This window comes from Triturus cristatus, chromosome 1_2 (assembly GCF_964204655.1).
Source record: "Triturus cristatus chromosome 1_2, aTriCri1.1, whole genome shotgun sequence".
Classification (NCBI taxonomy): domain Eukaryota; kingdom Metazoa; phylum Chordata; class Amphibia; order Caudata; family Salamandridae; genus Triturus; species Triturus cristatus.
In genome coordinates this window covers 957,099,914-957,117,948 of record NC_140580.1, presented here as the reverse complement: position 1 = coordinate 957,117,948, position 18,035 = coordinate 957,099,914, and positions in this window count along the sequence as shown.

Here is an 18,035-nt window from a genome sequence, read left to right as displayed (position 1 = left end):
TAGAACAGAAAGATCTGAGGGACTCACCACGCGGTGGGGAGTCAGGGCAAGTCTGGAGCAACCAGGGAAGCCCAAGGAAAATCAAAGTTGTCTTCACAGGGACCCACCAGTCGACGGACGAGGAATTGCGAAGGAGCCTTGAGCTGAAATGCAGTAAGCAGGTTCACGGAACACTCGTGGAGTGTAGGCCCACAATCTTCGGTGCAGATGGTGCCTCGGGGCGAGGGATACAAGTAAACCAAAGCATGACTTCGAGAGATGTCGGGAAGTCAATGCACTTGCAAATGTGCACGGTGACCAGGAGTTCCGGTTCCACGTTACTCACGAGGGCAGCGGGTCTCAGCTTTGCTGGGGTCTCAGGTCGGCCTCTGAGAAGTCTGGAAATACTCTTCCTGGGCTGCAAATACTTTGGAGTCCAGCGGGAGCTTCGGAGTTGCAGACCAGCAAAATGCTTCGTTGGTGCCTGTCAAACAGGGGAGTCACTCCTTGACCCCAAGGGAGATTTCTTCAGTCCTCTAGTCTTGAGTAGAGCGTCGAAGTTCCAGCATTCAGCTACAGAGTTTCGTCCAGGGATATCTAAAGTCCTGTTGCCAGGGGTTCCTTACTTCTACCTAAGGAACGGGTTGGACTAACTCAGGGGACCAACCTATGGGATGGTTTGGAAAGAGTGGTGGCTACACCCATTTTATTTATCCAGTTTCACACCAGAGCAGGGGCTGGAAGCCCCTGAACCGGTTTGAGCTGGACTATGCACAGGGATACTAAATGTGCCCCCAGTGCAGGACTTCAAAGCACTCTGAGAGTGCTCCCACCCAGCCCCAATACACATCAGCCTGTCTGGGAGGTGGTTACACCTCCCTGTGACAGGAAACCTATTGTCCAGGCCTCCCTTGCCAGAGTTTCAGTCAGCAGCAGGAGGCCAGACCCGTGTCTGTGGCTGCAGCATCCATTTTGTGATGCCAGGGCTCTGTTAAGTTGGTACCGGGTATACCGGTGCTGTCATGTCTCTCCCTCTAGAAGGGTGGGATCATACTCCCACACCAGTTACTGGTGTGGGGGTATGATTCCAAGGTGTTTGACACCAAACACAACATGTTTCTGTGCAGCCAGTCCAAAGTTAGCATTTACCGTTTGGTTATAATGCACTTAAGAGTATATGTTCAGGCTGCACCACTGACAACCCTGGAGGATAGATTCCGAAGGCTGCAGAGGGGCTCGGCTCATGCCTGGGCACCCTCTCACATATAACCAAGCACCCTGCCTTCAGGATTGATAAGGCCTGCCATAGGGGTGACTGATAGGTTTATATGTACAGTGATAGGTGAGATATAGTGAACCTATATCTCAGTAAGGGATGCATGCACCACCTTACCCAGGCTGCAGTAGCAGACCTGTGGTGTCATTTTGGAGGGCGTTCCAGCGGTGGCATAATACATGCTTCAGCCTTTGGTAGGCCTCTTGGGTACCTATGCCTTGGGTACATAGTATACCATATACTAGAGACTTATAAGGGCACCTCAGAATCCAATCTGTTATGTACCTAGGGTACATGGAATCATTTTAGAGAGGAAGCAACTAGGCTGGGGACCTGAATAGAAGGTTCCCAGCCAAACTAAGTCAAAAACCATCAAAACACCAGAAAAAGAAGTGGGGGCAACCATGTAGTCAGATTCCACCTTCCTACACAGGGATCCAAAGAGAAATGACCCCTGAAGGAGGGCGGTACAAAAAGAAAACAAGCCCAACAACCCAGCCCATGCTTCACTCCCAAGAATCTGATACTATATCACTTACAGCACGAGCCAGACACATCTATGGAACACCTGAAAGAAACAATGTGCAATGGGAAAAGAAATTGGCACAGAACCCTCATTGAGCATGACTATTGAAGGCATAATAGATGGCGATGTCTTTTTTTTGTTGTTACAGTTTTACATAGCTCAAACTCGAACTGAAGGTATCAGAGCGCTTTACATGAGCATCAGTTTTTTTTGTGGGCACCGGGGTATTAAGTGATTTGCCCAGAATCACAGATGCATCCTCCTGCCATCTGGTTATGAACCCGAAACCAGTCCCAGGATGCTTGTTTCTATTCCAGGCAAGACATGGCTTGGTAGTTCGGGCTGGACTGTTCCCATGAGGCACAGGGTCAGACTGATTTGCATATGGCCATGTCTGAACTGGGGTGGTGGATTGAGCTAAAGAATGATGATGGACTAAACCCAGATCAGTTGACTGGGGGTGAGTGTTTGATTTGCTCAAACGCTCCGTCCATTATCCCCTTTTGGTATCGCTTTGTTCGCCCAAGTTGGCAGGGTATGCCCAGACGTGGGTCCCTTGCTCACTTTGCCACTGGATTCAAGATAGCCTGGCTGATGAGGGTTATGAACCCGAAACCAGCTTGACTCCAGTGGCGTAGTGAGCACGGGACCCACGTCTGGGCATACCCTTCCCACATAGGGCGAACAGCAAAACACACAAGATGATGGACGGAATGTTGCACATTGGCAAAACATTCACCCCCAGTCACAGATCTGGGTTTAATCCATCGTTATTTTGCGCACCACGCCACCCCAGTTCAGACATGGCCATATGCAAATCAGTCTTGATCGTGTGCCTCATGGGTCCAGCCCAAACTGCCAAGCCATGTCTTCCCTGGACCGGAATCACGCATCCTAGAACCGGTTTCGGGGTTTCACCCCTATTCAGCCAGGATAGCTTGACTCCAGTGGCGTGAGTCCCGTGCTCTCCATGCCACTGGAATCAAGCTATCCTGGCTGAAGAGGGGTGAAACTCCGAAACCGGTCCTAGGATGCTTGTTTCCAGTCCAGGGAGGGCCTGGCTTGGCAGTTCGGGCTGGACTGTTCCCATGAGGCACAGGGTCAAGACTGATTTGCATATGGCTGGGTTCAAACTGGAATGGCATGGCGAGCAAAAAAAACAATGGATTTAGGCCCATATCTCTGTACTGGGGTGAATGAATGACATTGTTCTGCATTCTGTCCATCAACTGTTGTTTTTGCATTTGTCACCCCGAGTGGGACGGGTATGCTCAGACGTGAGTCCTGTGCTCTCCATGCCACTGGAATCAAGATATCCTGGCTGAAGAGGGGTGAAACCCCGAAACCGGTCCTAGGATGCTTGTTTCCAGTCCAGGGAAGACCTGGCTTGGCAGTTCGGGCTGGACTATTCCCATGAGGCACAGGGTCAAGACTGATTTGCATAAGGCTGGGTTCAAACTGGAATGGCACGGTGAGCAAAAAAACTATGGATTTAGGCCCAGATCTCTGTACTGGGGTGAATGTATGACATTTTTCTGCATTTTGTCCATCAACTGTTGTTTTTGCATTTGTCACCCCGAGTGGGACGGGTATGCTCAGACGTGAGTCCCGTGCTCTCCATGCCACTGGAATCAAGCTATCCTGGCTGAAGAGGGGTGAAACTCCGAAACCCATCCTAGGATGCTTGTTTCCAGTCCAGGGAAGACCTGGCTTGGCAGTTCGGGCTGGACTGTTCCCATGAGGCACAGGGTCAAGACTGATTTGCATATGACTAGGTTCAAACTGGAATGGCATGGTGAGCAAAAAACGATGGATTTAGGCCCAGATCTCTGTACTGGGGTGAATGTATGACATTGTTCTGCATCCTGTCCATCAACTGTTGTTTTTAAAATATAGCAGAGCATGTTATTTCAGAGTTTTGCATGGCTCAGAGTATTGAAATTGCCTCAAAGTTGCCCACCACTAAAGGCAATTTTAATATTGGAAATCTCGGGTAAGATTAAAAACATAGGTGGATGTGAAATAAGATGGTGATGATATCCCACATTCCAGGACATGAGCCTTACTTGGCTCATGTGAGAGCCAAGTAAGGCTCTCACATGAGCCCCTGGAAAACGTGGTTGCCAACTTCTGAATATAATTTTAAAAGCGCATCCATCTTGGGGAAAAGAAAGGACTACACCTCCCATAAAGCAATGCATTGACTCATTCAGAGCAGCCAATCAGGGGCATGCAATATTGTTTTAAATAAGGGAAGGTGAGCCAACATGCGCTTCTTGACTGCATTATCCTTTGAAAAATAGGACTTCTCGAAACGCGTCAGGACTGCAGTCTCATGCTCATAACTTGCTGGCAAGTGTTGCTATTTGATTGATATTAAAGGCTGTTTGGGGAAGCTATCCTTTGTCCGAGTGCGACTTACCTGTTGGTCACTCCCCACTGAGCTATATATATATATATATATATATATATATATATATATATATATATATATATATATTCATGTCAATTAATAATTTTCATATTAAGAGCTTAATATTTATTCTATATTCATGGAGTTACTTATACATGTAAAGTGTTTGAAGTGAAAGTGAAGTACTACTCTTGCTGAGACTACAGTAGGAATAGTAAAATTAACCTCTTGACAGTTCACTTCTATCTGTACAATTGCACCATTTGGAGGGGGAATAGTAAGTTTCACTCCTCCAAAGTCCAACGCTTCCCCTACTGTTGTGCTGTTTGGAGTGGGAATAGTACATTTACCCCATTCTGAAAGCCAATACTTTCCCTACTATTGCAGTGACTGGAGTAGTAATAGTAATCCAACACTTTTCCTACTTTTGCAAAAACTAGAGTGGGAATAAGTTATTTAAAATTCTTAGACTACAATAGTTTTCATATTATTGGTAAACAGATTTTATAGCATTTGTTTTTTTAAATATTTTATATTATTGTTTTTATTGTTCAATATTTCTCAATGTTGACAATATTTTTTGTAAATGTGTTTCTTGGTGTTTTAAATTGTTAATATTTCATTTATTGTCTGCATTAATTAATATATTTTTTCCTAATAAATTGTTTTAATTCATGGTTTTATTGTGTGTGTATGTGTATATATGTGTATATATATATATATTCACTGAAAAAACCATAGGTTTCACACATGTTATAGTTAGCGGAAATTTTACTGATAAAAAACCAGTGAAATTCCCCCGTTATAGTTAGTGCAGGCAACTATAACTCACGCGACCGCAATCCTCTGCTGATGCTAATACTGTATTTAGACACTTATTTGCCCATGTCTTCTTCCATACATTTTTAGCTATACATATATTACAAATATTTTTTTTTCATAAAGACACATATGTCATCAGCAGAAGATTGCGGTCGCGTGAGTTATAGTTGCCTGCACTAACTATAATGGGGGAATTTCACTGGTTTTTTATCAGTAAAATTTCCGCTAACTATAACATGTGTGAAACCTATGGTTTTTTCAGTGAATTTGCAAGGTTTTTTAAATGCTAATTCCTAACTATAACGTGTGTGAAACCTATGGTTTTTTCAGTGAATTTGTACGGTTTTTTAAATGCTAAGTTACTTTACGCCATTCGTGGCGTGCGCGCCCACTTAACGCAGTTCGTTCCGTGCGCGCACGGTGCGCTTCCCGCACCGTGCGCGCACAGTAAGCACGCGGTGCGCTTCGCGCACCGCGTGCCCACGTTACGCTAGATGGGCCATGTACGCACGATGCGCTTCGCGCACCGTGCGCACATGGAGGACATATGATGCACTTCGTTTTGAAAGGTAATATTTTAATTTTTCGTAATTTTTATAAGCCATGCACAAATGGTGCCCTTCGGGCACCATTTGCATACGGGGTGGAGAGAGTGTGGATAATTTTTTCTTTTATTATTTTTGTTTAAAATATTATAGTTTATCACACCTCTTATAAGCCATGCACAATTGGTGGCCTGCGGCCACCAATTGCACACGGGGTGGGGAGAGTGTGGATAGTTTTTTTTTTTTTTATAATTTTTTACCGTACGCGTACGGTAAGCGTAATCGGCGAAATTAGCGAAAAAATAAAAATTGCATTTTTGGCCTTGGGGGATCTTTGGGGACTCCCTCAACATGGCTATGTGTGTGGGAGCTGTCTAAACAGCCCCTTTACATGTTTTTTGGCTTTATTTTAAAACCTAACTCTCAGTGCGAGAGAGAAAATGGCGGCCGCCGCTTCCTGGTTTCGGCCGATTCGAATGTTTACTAAGATCTAAGAGCCAATCAGAATCGCGCTCGCGCACGCCACCGTACGCGTACGGTAAGCGTACCGTAAGCGCACCGTAAGCTGGCTCAGATATATATATTGATTTAAAGGCTATTTTCTCAGAATCTACTGAACAGATTTACACCAAACCTACAAAAGGCACTTCCTTGACCTGAGGACTACCTCTCTGCCAAATTTCTAGTAATTCTGTTCAGCCGTTCGGGCTGTAGCCCTGTCTAAAGGTCCTATGGAAAAATGCATGGGAAAAACGCGTTTTGGGACCCCCCTGTTATCTCAGCCCCCGCTTGACGAATCCCCCCGAGACTTTCAGGGTAGGAGCGGAGCGTAGCGCCCCACCTATTTTGAAAAATTCGCGAGGATTCGTCGACCGGCGCCAAAGTTATTCAAAATAGAATGTTGAGGATTTCCTATGGAAACGTGGTCCTAACTATAACTACCTACTGGCGACCGCCAGTAGGTAATATATATATATATATATATAGCAGATGCCGCTCTTCGTAACTTCCTTTCGTGAAAAAAGGACGGAACACAAACCCAACTTCATGCATGAAGTATTTTAATAGCTCAAAACACCACGCTCGCCCTGACGCGTTTCGGCCTGAGATGGCCTTGATCACATGACGCGGTACTGAAGCCAAGATACAACATTTAAAGTGCAAGTGCAAAACAGTGATAAGTACATAAATAGACATGGGAGAAATACCATTTGTTAATTGAACTCTACATGTCTTTTGTACTACAATCAAATGTAATTGTGCAAAACATCTGCCATAAATATATATAATTCACACATCAGTAAAATCACTGTTGTATTCAGAAAAATATATAAAATATCTAGATAGATGTATATATATATATATCCATTAACAATTTAAATGAAGCGATCACCCATAGTAGTACTCTCCTCAGATGATGGTTTATTCAGTAGCGCGTTTCGCTTGCACAACAAGCTTGTTCACACACTGTATTGTGGGTACTAACTGCAATACATACAGAGTATGGAAATCAAAGGGCAAGCTCAGGTAGTTCACCTATACACTAATGTGTCATCCATATTGTAGTGGTACAGACTAGGTACTAGTTGATGGTACTCCTCACTGTAAACCGCTCCGATTTTTTTCCAATTATTTCAACATCATTGGCGCACATAAGCTATGTTGATACACATTGTTTGCATCACCAAATGCAACCTAGTAATTTGAAATAAACAAAAATTATACATAAAACAAAATGTAATTTTTTTTCTTGTTCATGCTGGACTCATACGTGTCAATTACTTCCATGGACCCGAGGATGTAGGTAGTAGTGATCTTTATGCGTAGTGCAATGAAAAACACCACAGAAACTGGGCAATAGAATTTGGGGCATGGTTGTACTTGCACCTTAATGTATCCCTTGGCAACTGGTAAACCTCGGGATGCTCAGTAACTAGTATATTATCATCCGACCCCTGTAGCCAGTGAATAGTAATAAAGTCCACATGCGTAGTACAGGTTTCTTTTGTCTGCAATCTAGTGTAAATACACTTGAACGATAATACGCATATGGGACAGAATGGTGTGCCTGGCAAGTGCCTCGGGTGTAGCACATATGAGGCGGATTATTGAAAATTATGCGGCAATAATACATTTTCCTAACTAAAACTAAGCTTGAATTTTGTGTTTTTCATTGAATTTCAATGTTTAAATAAAAAATAAAAAAAAATTGTGTTTCAAATCGTAGAGTCCAGCATCGTACGTGGAGAGTTATGTGGAGTGTTGTGCAGTACAGTGGAGGACAGTGTTGTCAAGTCTATTATCATAGACTGGAGTATTATAGATTGGAATTGAGTGGAGTAGAATGTAGTAGCGTATCGTCTAAGTATCGTAGACTGGAGAAGCGAGTTCTACAGCAGAATGGTGTGTCAAACAGTAGAGTAGGGTGTTGCAGATTGTCACAGAGTGGAGTAGAGTGTTTTAGAGTGGAGCAAGGGGAAGTAGAGTGTGGTAGAGTGGAGTATCATCAAGTGGAGTGTCGTAGAGTACAGCAGAGAAGAGTGTTGTAGAGTGGAATGTTGTGTCGTAGAGTGGAATGTCAATTCGCAGAGAGACATTAAGTGGCATGTTTTCAAGTATCATAGAGGGTAGTATAGTGGCGTAGAGTAGATGGCCATAGAGTGGAATAGCGTGACATAAAGTGTAGTACAGTGTTGTAGAGTGGAGTTGCATAAAGTGGAGTAGAGTGTCATACAGTGGAGCGACGTAGTGCGGAGTATGGTACAGTGGCATAGAGTGGGATAAACTGTAGTAGAGTGAAATGTAGTACAGTGGAGTACACTGGAGTGGAATAGTGTAGAGTGGAGTAACATGTCATAAATTGGAGTACAGTATTGTACAGTAGAGTGTAGTGGAGTGAAGTGGCAGTACATCAGTACTGGAAAGTGATGCAGACTAAAGTAGGGTAGAGTGGCATACAGTCTAGTTGATTTTTGTAGAGTGGAGTGGTGTACAGTACAGTGTTGCAGAGTGTGGTACAGTGGATTGGCATACAGGGGTATAAAGTATAATGGCACTGAGTGGCATAGAGTAAAGTAGCATACAGTGGAATAATGGGATAGAGTGAATACTGTGTCAGAGTAGAGTAGAGTGGAGTAAATTGGGGTGCAGTGGCATACAAAGAGTTGCATACAGTGTTGTATAGTGGACTAGGGTATCGTAGAGTGTTGTACAGTGGCATACAGTATAGTACAGTGTTGGACAGTGGAGTGAAGGAGTAACGTGTCAGAGATGGACATACAGTGTATTAGAGTATTGTAGAGTGGAGTTGCATAGAATACAGTAGTGTGTGAAACAGTGGAGCTACGTAGAGTGGACTGTGGTATAGTAGCATAGGGTAAGGTAAAGTCTCATACAGTGGAGGAGAGTCAAGTGGAGTGGTGTAATGCAGCGTGGAGTTAAGTACAATAGAGTGTATTGGTGAGTCGTAGCATGTCATGGAGTGGAGTGTACTGGCATAGTGTACGTAGTAAACTGTTATAAATTGGAGTCGAATCTTGTACAGTGAAGTGCCTTGTCGAATAGAAAAGTGGCATATAGTGGAATAGAGTGTTGTACATTGGAGTGTTTGGGCATAGAGTGGAGTATAGAGTTGGACAGTGGAGCGTACAATAATAGACTTTTCCCACTCTGAGCTTTTCCCGCATTCATCAATGGTTTCATCGAGATCTCATTGTTTGCCAACCCGTTGTCGACGAGCCCATCTTCAGATCCAGTCTGCTTACTTGCCCCATTGAGAACCCCCTCGGAGGCCTTTTCAAACATCTTCTAAGTCAGAAGGTTAATTTTTGACTGCAACCTACCTGGGCCTTGTATCCAATCTGCGCTTTATCGCAGTCTGAGTTCTACCTTAACTTTGTCCTCATCTAAAGCTACCAGCTGCCTGGGGTTGGTGCTTTGCCCTTTTCAGGCAATAACATTAAATTCAAAATTTAGTAGTTCACATCTCTGTACTCCCTGAAATTGAGTTTTGTTGTTTTGGTCTTGTTTGGTCTATTATATATTTTTTAGGAATTGAAGTGGGATTTTTATTTTGTTGTGTTTATGCCTTTTTAACTGTTTATTACTTCTAAATGCTTTACACAATGTTTTAAGTTAAGCCTGTCTGCTCTGTGCCACAACTACCAAGGTTTGTGACTATATTTAATTACTGCAACTTTTTCTGGTTCTATGAACAATAATGACATTATTACTTGTGGTGGACTGTCATCCACCCCAAACAATAATCCACTTTCTCACAGTAACACATAATGGAAAAACTATACTGAATGAGCTATCAGATTACTCCAAGCTACATGCAAATCAACCTTGACCCTGCTCCAGTAGGAGCAGCCCAGCCCGAACTGCCAAAACAGGTCCTTTCTGAACCGGAACACAAGCAACCCAAGAACAGTTTGGCCATGATGGGGGCTCTTCAGATGGGTGTAGCTTACTTCCTGTGGCACAGTGTATTTGGGACCCACATCCGAGCATACCTGTCCTATTTAGTGCATTCAATTGAAGTGTACAAAAAAGTGATGTGTGGAATGCTTGAATTAATCTCAGCCACTGGAAATTTCTTCAGGCCACAGCTAAGTCCATCATTATGTTACATACCATGCTACATTAGTTTGGACCAAGCGTTATGCAAATCAGTCTTGACCTTCTTCTAATGCGAACAGTCCAGTCCGAACTGCCAGTCCAAATCCTCCATGACCTGGAACACAAGCAACCCAAGACTGTTTTTGCCCTGTTTGGGGTTCTTCAGTTGGGTGTAGCTTGGTTTCAGTTGTATAGTGTACACGCAACACATGTCTGGGCATTCCCATCCCACTTAGGGTGTCGCACGGAATTATACAAAAAAGCAATGGGCGGAATATTTGAATTAATCTCAGCCACTGGTAATTACTCAGGCCGCATCCCAATTCATTGTTATTTTGCACACTATGCCACCTCAATTTTCACTCAACCATATGCAGATCAGTCTTGAGCCTGCTCCAATAAGATCTGTTCCGCCTAAACTGTAAGGCCAGGTCCTCCCTTAACTGGAACACAAGCAACCCATCACTGATTTCACCCTGATTGGGGCTCGTCAGTCGGATGTAGCTTCAAGCTAAGGGCCACAAAGGTAAGTTCAATGTAGGTCCCTTTTCTGTACTTTACCCCGCTGCACCTTACCATACAGGTAAGTATTTCTTTCAAATTACATAGTTATTGTCATTTAAAAATGGGGGAATTCAATGGTTAAGAGAAGGGTAAAGGTTAATGGATGGGTAAGGGTAAAGGAGGGTGGAGGTAAAGCGATAAAGGAAGTTATGGTCTTTTTAGGGTTTAGGGGCAGGTAGAGGTAAAAGAGGTAAGGGTCAGGGTAGGGTAGAGGTAAAAGGAGATAAGGGTTTTTAGGGTGAGAGTCAGATAGAGGTAAAGGGAGTTAAGGAGATTTTAGGATCCAGAGCGACTCCTGCGATGTGGTTCACATTCATGGTGATGTGGTAAGCCTTGGATGGCTTCTTAAGTGATGGTGTTACTATGGGAAACCGCATTCATTGGTGATTATTGGCACATGTAGTACCTTTGGCGATCGACCACAGGTGCACTGGAAATCTAAGAGCATGTTTTCAGCTTTTATGAATTTATCACAAGTCAACTTCAGACTGATTGTTGTTTGTTTGGAGCAGACAGGACACTGAATATGTACTCACAAACTGGTGAGTGGTCAGAGACCTAGGTATCTCGTAATATGGTCTAATATTTTTACATGATGTGTAATTGGACTGATGATTTCTTCTGGATTTCTGTCTCCAATTATATGCAGGTGCTTAGCCAGATTACTTAGTCCTGAAGAGACCCCATAATTTTTTCAGTCTCAAAACGTAGATTCCCAGATTCAGTGTAAGAATTATGGACTGCTCATGGATCCCCTGCATCCTAACATGGATATCTAAAAATCATGTATGGAACCATAGGCATTGTACAGTATCTTTTGTATATGTTATATATGTCCATTCGCCTACTTAAGCACTGCGTCGTGTGCGCTTTTCTTCACTGTTGTCCTGACTATTGGATACAAACTGTGTGATACATACCAGTAACAGTAACTGTAGGAGGCTGTCTTAGTATATGGTGCACACCTATTCAAGTGGCACACCCTGCACTAATCCAGACCACCCTTGTGGTGATTTAAGTGGTCTTTGATAACCATAGAAAGCTCTCAAAGTGGTAGTTGTGGACCGCAGCCTTCAGACTTTTTTTGAAGCAGCAGACAGGTCAGCTTCGTTGCTCTGCCTGCAGATGCAGGGGTGTGACTCCTACACTCCAAAGGTAATTACTTCAGATGTTCTTCTTCCATTATGCAGTATCGGTTCCAGTCAAAGTCCAATGAAGTCCAAGTGTCCAGATGGTCAAAGAGGTTTCAGAAGTGAGTCTTGTTCAACGATGAATCTTGGGGACCCACCCAAAGGTGAGCCCTTAAGTAAACTAGGGAAAGAGTTGGAACAACCCGGGGGGGGGGGGGAGGAGGGGGGGCTGGATGGAGGGGAGGAAATTCCCCTGTCCTTTGTCCAGTTTCATGCCAGGGCGTGAACCAAGGGTTCCTGAACTGGCTCAAACTGGAGTATGCAAGGAGCCCTTCAAGGCAGTCTGGTGGCGCTGGCAAGCACTCCCACCCCGGTCCAATACAATAAGTCCTGTCTGGGAGGTGGTCACACCTCACGCCGACAGGAAACCTATTGTTTTACCTTCCCTGCTTGAGCTCAGCTCAGCAGCAGGACGGAAGAATTGTTTCTGTGGTCGGCAGCAGCACTAGCTTTCTGGCAGGCTCTGAAAGGCTGTTGCCGGGAGTACAGGAGCCTCCCAGCACATGGGATCATACTTCCAGCACTGGAATTGGTGTTGCAGTATGATTCCAGCATGTATGTTATCAAGCTTGATCAGGTTTGGTGCAGCCATTATATAGTTAGACTTCTTGTAATGACTGATGTCCACTATATATCTTATAATGGCTAACCGCACTTACAAAACCTGGAGAATCCACTCCGGGGCTTGTAGGGGTCTCCTGCTCATGCAGGGGCACCCTCACACTTGTAACCAATCACCCTCACCACAGAGCCTGCCATAGTGGTGACTCATCGGTTGTAAGTGTAGTGACCTCAGATATAAGGAGACTTTTATCTGTTGTGAGAGGTGCAAACACCAACTCACAGAGGCTGCAATAGCAGGCCTCTAGACACAGTTTAAGTGGACCCCCATGGATTGCACAAGACTTCCTGCAGCCCACGGGAGACCCCTGGTGTACCTATGACCTGGGTATCTGAGTACCATATACTAGGGACTTATAAGGCTACACCAGTAGCCAATTGTGGAGGTACCAAAGTACTTACCAGAGCACATTTAGGGGGGAAAGCACAGATTCTGGGGTCTAGATTAGCAGGAACCCAGCAAACTAAGTCAAAAACATACTGACACCAGGCAAAAGGTGGGGGTAAACATTCGAGAAAGATCCTACCTTCCTATACTAACCCTTTCAGTCCTGTGTTTTCTTTTTGTATAATTTGAGAATTATGTCATTACTGGGTTGTTATAATAGTGCATTGATTGGTGGACTCACTGAACTAGTTGAAGACTATTGCGGATAAGATGCACTTGTCCTGTTTTCACCACAGCACACTTTAAAGCAGGTGCACCGGGTGCAAACAGAGGAAGTGCACCCTATTAGGGCAGTGCATTCACGAGAAATACGGAGCAGCTGTTTAAAAGCTGCTCCATTTTTCTCTGTGCAGGCAGCAACCTGACTGCACTTTCAAATGGGCAGAGAGATCCCCTTGCAAGTGGGTGCAGTGAGTGACTGCACCCACCTGCAAGGGGATGTCTGGGGGGTCTATGGGACCCACTTTCTCCCCTCCAGAGGGCTGCGTCTAAAAGACACACTGAAAGTACACCACCTTTTTGTGGCGCTCTTTACGTACATGATTTTGAAGGCATGTTTGCCTCTACGCCCACATAGGTAATACACCACTGACTCAGAGGCAAAGATATTCCCTTATTTGCATGGGGCCACGCCCCCATGTAAATGAGGGAACCCACTCTCTCAATAGCACTGGTGCTATATGTGCACAAGCACTAGCTATATTGCAGAAGGAGCCGCAGAAGTGACTGCGATCGCTTCTGTAATACCAACGTGCCCCTGGGGCGCACAAAGTGGGTGCAAACGCATATTGCGCCCCCGGGGCACTTCTGTAATATGGGCCCAGGTGTCTCCTTTGATATTTACCCTTCTTCCCTTGTCGGCACAAGGCCTACCACTAAGGGGAAATGCGCAGGACATCATCGACTGTTTCATAGTCTACCCCTGACCCTGTTTCTAATGCCTTGAAGTGTGTGATTGTCTTTGCAGGTGCAAATGGTGATGTAGTGAGGAAATGGGATCAACAGCAGACATTGCTAAGTTAGCATGAGTAGTATATGCTTGGCTGCCATTCTGCCGCTTTTGCACATGACACTACTGGGCTCTGTTCTCGTGAAATACTTTGCTGAAGCTGCTTCACATGAGAACTGTCTACCTTTCACACATCCAGCGGGGCACCGCGATCTCTGTCTGTACAGCCTGTTCAAGGTCGAATAACAATGTATGCTGTTGATTCACTTTGGTCAGTCCCACGCATATAGCCATAACATGAAGCACAGCGGCCCAACTCGGGTGCTTTTAATATGGCATTACATGCATGAGAAAGCACTTGGAGAAAACCTTTCCAACATAGAAGAGCTGTGCTGATCCTGCAATGTAATTCATTGCATCTGATCTCGTAGGTATGGGGTTTCACTGACAAAGCCCAGAGGTCTTCTATAATTATTCTAAACTAGTTCATGAGCACGGGGAGGGTGGTAAAAGGAGCTATAGTTCTGTTTCCACTGTCATTATAATATGATTTCCTCTTTTGTGCTTTATGGAATTGTAACAATGCTAATTATATTGTTTTTATGCATTATGCTGCTCGTGTTGGCTAGAGTACTGCATCTTAGAGCACGTTAGTTAAAAATAAACATTTTCAACTATACAGTGTCTCTGTTTACTCATGTTGTGGACAAGTATGAGTGTGAATGAAAGAGTGTTCTTGATACCCACTATTCCTGAGAGTTTACTAAGCCGCATGTTCTAGGTTGTCTAATCATTGGTAGCTGTAGTACAGAGGACGAATGAGACACTAATGCTAGTCGGATTGGGGTTCTCTGCACTGAGGTGGCTTTTTTGGTGCAACAATACACCGAGGTCCTGGTTTCCTGCGCATAGTTCTGTGCATGAGCAGAATCCCGACCAATGGCGCCCATAACGTTTGGTCTGGTACTTATTTATGAGACTCTTTAGTAGTGTTTCTACTTGTCCACAAACCTCACTCCTGTTTTCCGGTAAACAGTGGTGATGGCATAACCTACCTGTATTGATACATTATAGGTCTTTTCAAGCTAGAAAATTATAAAATAGGTTTTCTCATTCATGTGAATTACGAACCTATTGTGCTGCCACACTTTTAAGTTGTTTTCCTTTTCTTAGTCCTTATGGCTGATGTCGATATTGCGGCGCATAGCCGCACCCCAGTCCGTCAACATTTGGCGGCATATGGAGTGCCAGACGCTGGTATCGCACTAATCTTTGTGGTTGGAGCCGATCCGGCTTACCACTTTGAGGTATTTTACTCTTGGGCAACTTTTCCAGCATTGAACGGTGATGATAATTTGTTCCATACATACACTCCAACTGCAGTACCTGTAGCGTATTGGCCATATACAACTTTAGAAGTTCAGATTTCGGCATGGCAACACCGTATTTGGTTTAAGGGCACCCTCCCCCACACCGTGACTCCAGTCTGGTTAGGCCCTTTGTCCATTCCAGGGGCCACTTGGCTAGTTTTGGCCGGGTACACACCACATCCATGTTATCTAGCAGCCACTGTAGCGGAGTTGCATGTCTTGCACACCTCCCTGATTGAGGTGCATAGGGCTCTAGTACAATACGTATCCCGCAATCTCCAAATGGGAGCACCTGGGGTTGCGGCGCAACCAGCTGGCCCGGCCGGGATGTCTATTAGTCTCGTCATGGTTAACTCGGTTATGGGAAAGCGACCACAGAATAAGGATGATTTACCTTACTGGCTTGCTGAGAAATTTGACCATCTGGAAGCGGTATTTCCTAATACCAATCCTGTGGAGAAACACAGGATCTTAACGATAAGTTTGCAGAAAGACTTAATTCTAAATGTAACCGATTGTGCGAATTGGGGTAAGGTGTTCGCAGCAGTGTATGCGAAGTGTTTTGGCACACCTTCTATGACTGTACTACCCTCCGTGGTTAAGCGTGTTCAAGATGAGCACGGCCTGGAGGCGGCAGTTGAATTGGGAATGAGGCTTGTCGGAGTGTTTGACGTAGTTGCTGATCTCATACTTGCGAACGTCAAGGGGGATGCGGTTAACTTTCAAGTGTCTAATGCTCTGCGTCTTGTCCCGGAAGAAGAGAAACCCTGAGAGTTACCAAAAATTATTGCCGATGCCTAGAAGACCATTGGACGCAAAAGTTTGGGTTTTAAGCCTTTTGCTAAAATGCCGGCACAACAGCAAACTCAGACGGCGCAGTCTAATATAGACAACCGTCCAATTTTTCCCAAAAAGAATTGGAAAAATAAAAAACAGGGGAAGCAGCAACAGAAACAGGGGTCATCGGCACCCAAGCCCTCTGAGCGCACTTATGATTTGCGTGACCGCGCAAGAATTAGGTCTCCTGGGAGGTTTCAGGTCCCTGACCAGCGTTCTCCTTGTTCTTTACAGGAAACATCAGGCTCACAAGCCAGTGGAGGTGATCGCCAGGATCGCGGCAGAGGTCGAGGTGCCCTGCAAGGACGCAAGCAACCTCGTCAAACTGACGGTGAAGGAAAGCAGGACGACTTTCCTCGTCAACGCTCTCCGTTTCAGAAAAAGAAAGTTGCTGCATTAACAGCGAGATATGCCACAGACGGTGAGAACCCGCCTTCGTAATCTAACTTGGGCAGTAACGCTGGTAGACAGCGCAGCGGAGGTTACCATAGTGCGGCAAGCACTGCTTCCATTTCTGGAGGTGACAGCAACTGACACGTTCATCACAGTAGAAACTGCTGACACCTGAGTGGCTCCTGCTGATAGATTATATGAAATAGTACTTTTAATTGAAGGTGATATACAACGTGTTACTAAAGGGATTTTTGGGGAAAATCTGACTTCTTCGTATGACATCTTGTGAGCTGAGGCAGACTGGCCCCCGCCTTTTGTTTTAGCCGCCCGAGGGGGGAGGAAGTAATCCTCCCTAGTTTTTCCCACAACGTAGCCAAGGAACAAGCAATGGCTTTTGCAGAAAAGTGGGCTTTGGTGCTTGCACCGGCCCTGTACCGTACTTAGGTGGGCTGGGATAAAACCTCTCCACCTCATGAGATACCATTGCGGTCTATGCCACAGCCACAACCCCAATATCACCTCCGGTGGGAAGCAAAAGCTCCAGTTTCTGATATACTTGAACAATTAGAGTATCAAGGAGTCATTGAGACATGTGTGTCACCGATGAATAACCCTCTTTTTACAGTGACCAAACCAGATGGGTCATACCTCCTAGTTTTGGATTACCGACATTTGAACTCTCAATGTCATAACTGTGCGGTTCAGAATAACCATAGCTCAGGACTGGTAGACAGTCTTGTGTGTAAAAAATATAAAACTACACTTGACATTTCCAAAGGCTTTTTTAGCCACAATTTGTCCTCTATCAGTAGTCAATGGACAGCCTTCACCCTGGGCGGTAAACAAAAACAATTTACAAGATTGGCCATGGGCTACAAAAACAGCCTGGGCGTTTTTGCCGCACGTGTTGTCTCTCTGTTAGACGACATAGACTTTCATGCGTACTCGTACGTTGATGAAATTTTTCTCACGGACAACAAATTATGGCCGCATCTTTGTCACGTGGACCGCATCATAGTTGTGTTTGCGGACTACGGTTACAAAATTAACTTTGCAAAATCACACATTGCAGAGTACACAGTGTTGTTCCTGGGCTATGAGCTCAATAATGAAGGAAGAGGCTTGGCGCCTCGCTTCTTGGAGAAATGCGCACGTTTGCGCTCTCCTACAACCCTGAAACAATAGCAATTTTTGCTGGGATTTTTAAACTTCGGACGAACTTACATTCCCGATTATGTCCAGCGTATCAAGCCGCTGTATGCCTTGATGCAACCTACCTTTCCAAAAGCCTGCTGACTTCCGGAACATTCAGCTATTCTGCAATCCTTGCAGTCTGATCTTATTGAATCTAAATACTTGCTAACACGTGATAACCACACAAACCTGGTGATAAGAATTGTGCAAGGGGCAGTGGGTTTCACCTAGTTGACGTTTAATGAAGGTGACACAGTACCTATTGCTTACAAGTCACATTTGTACACT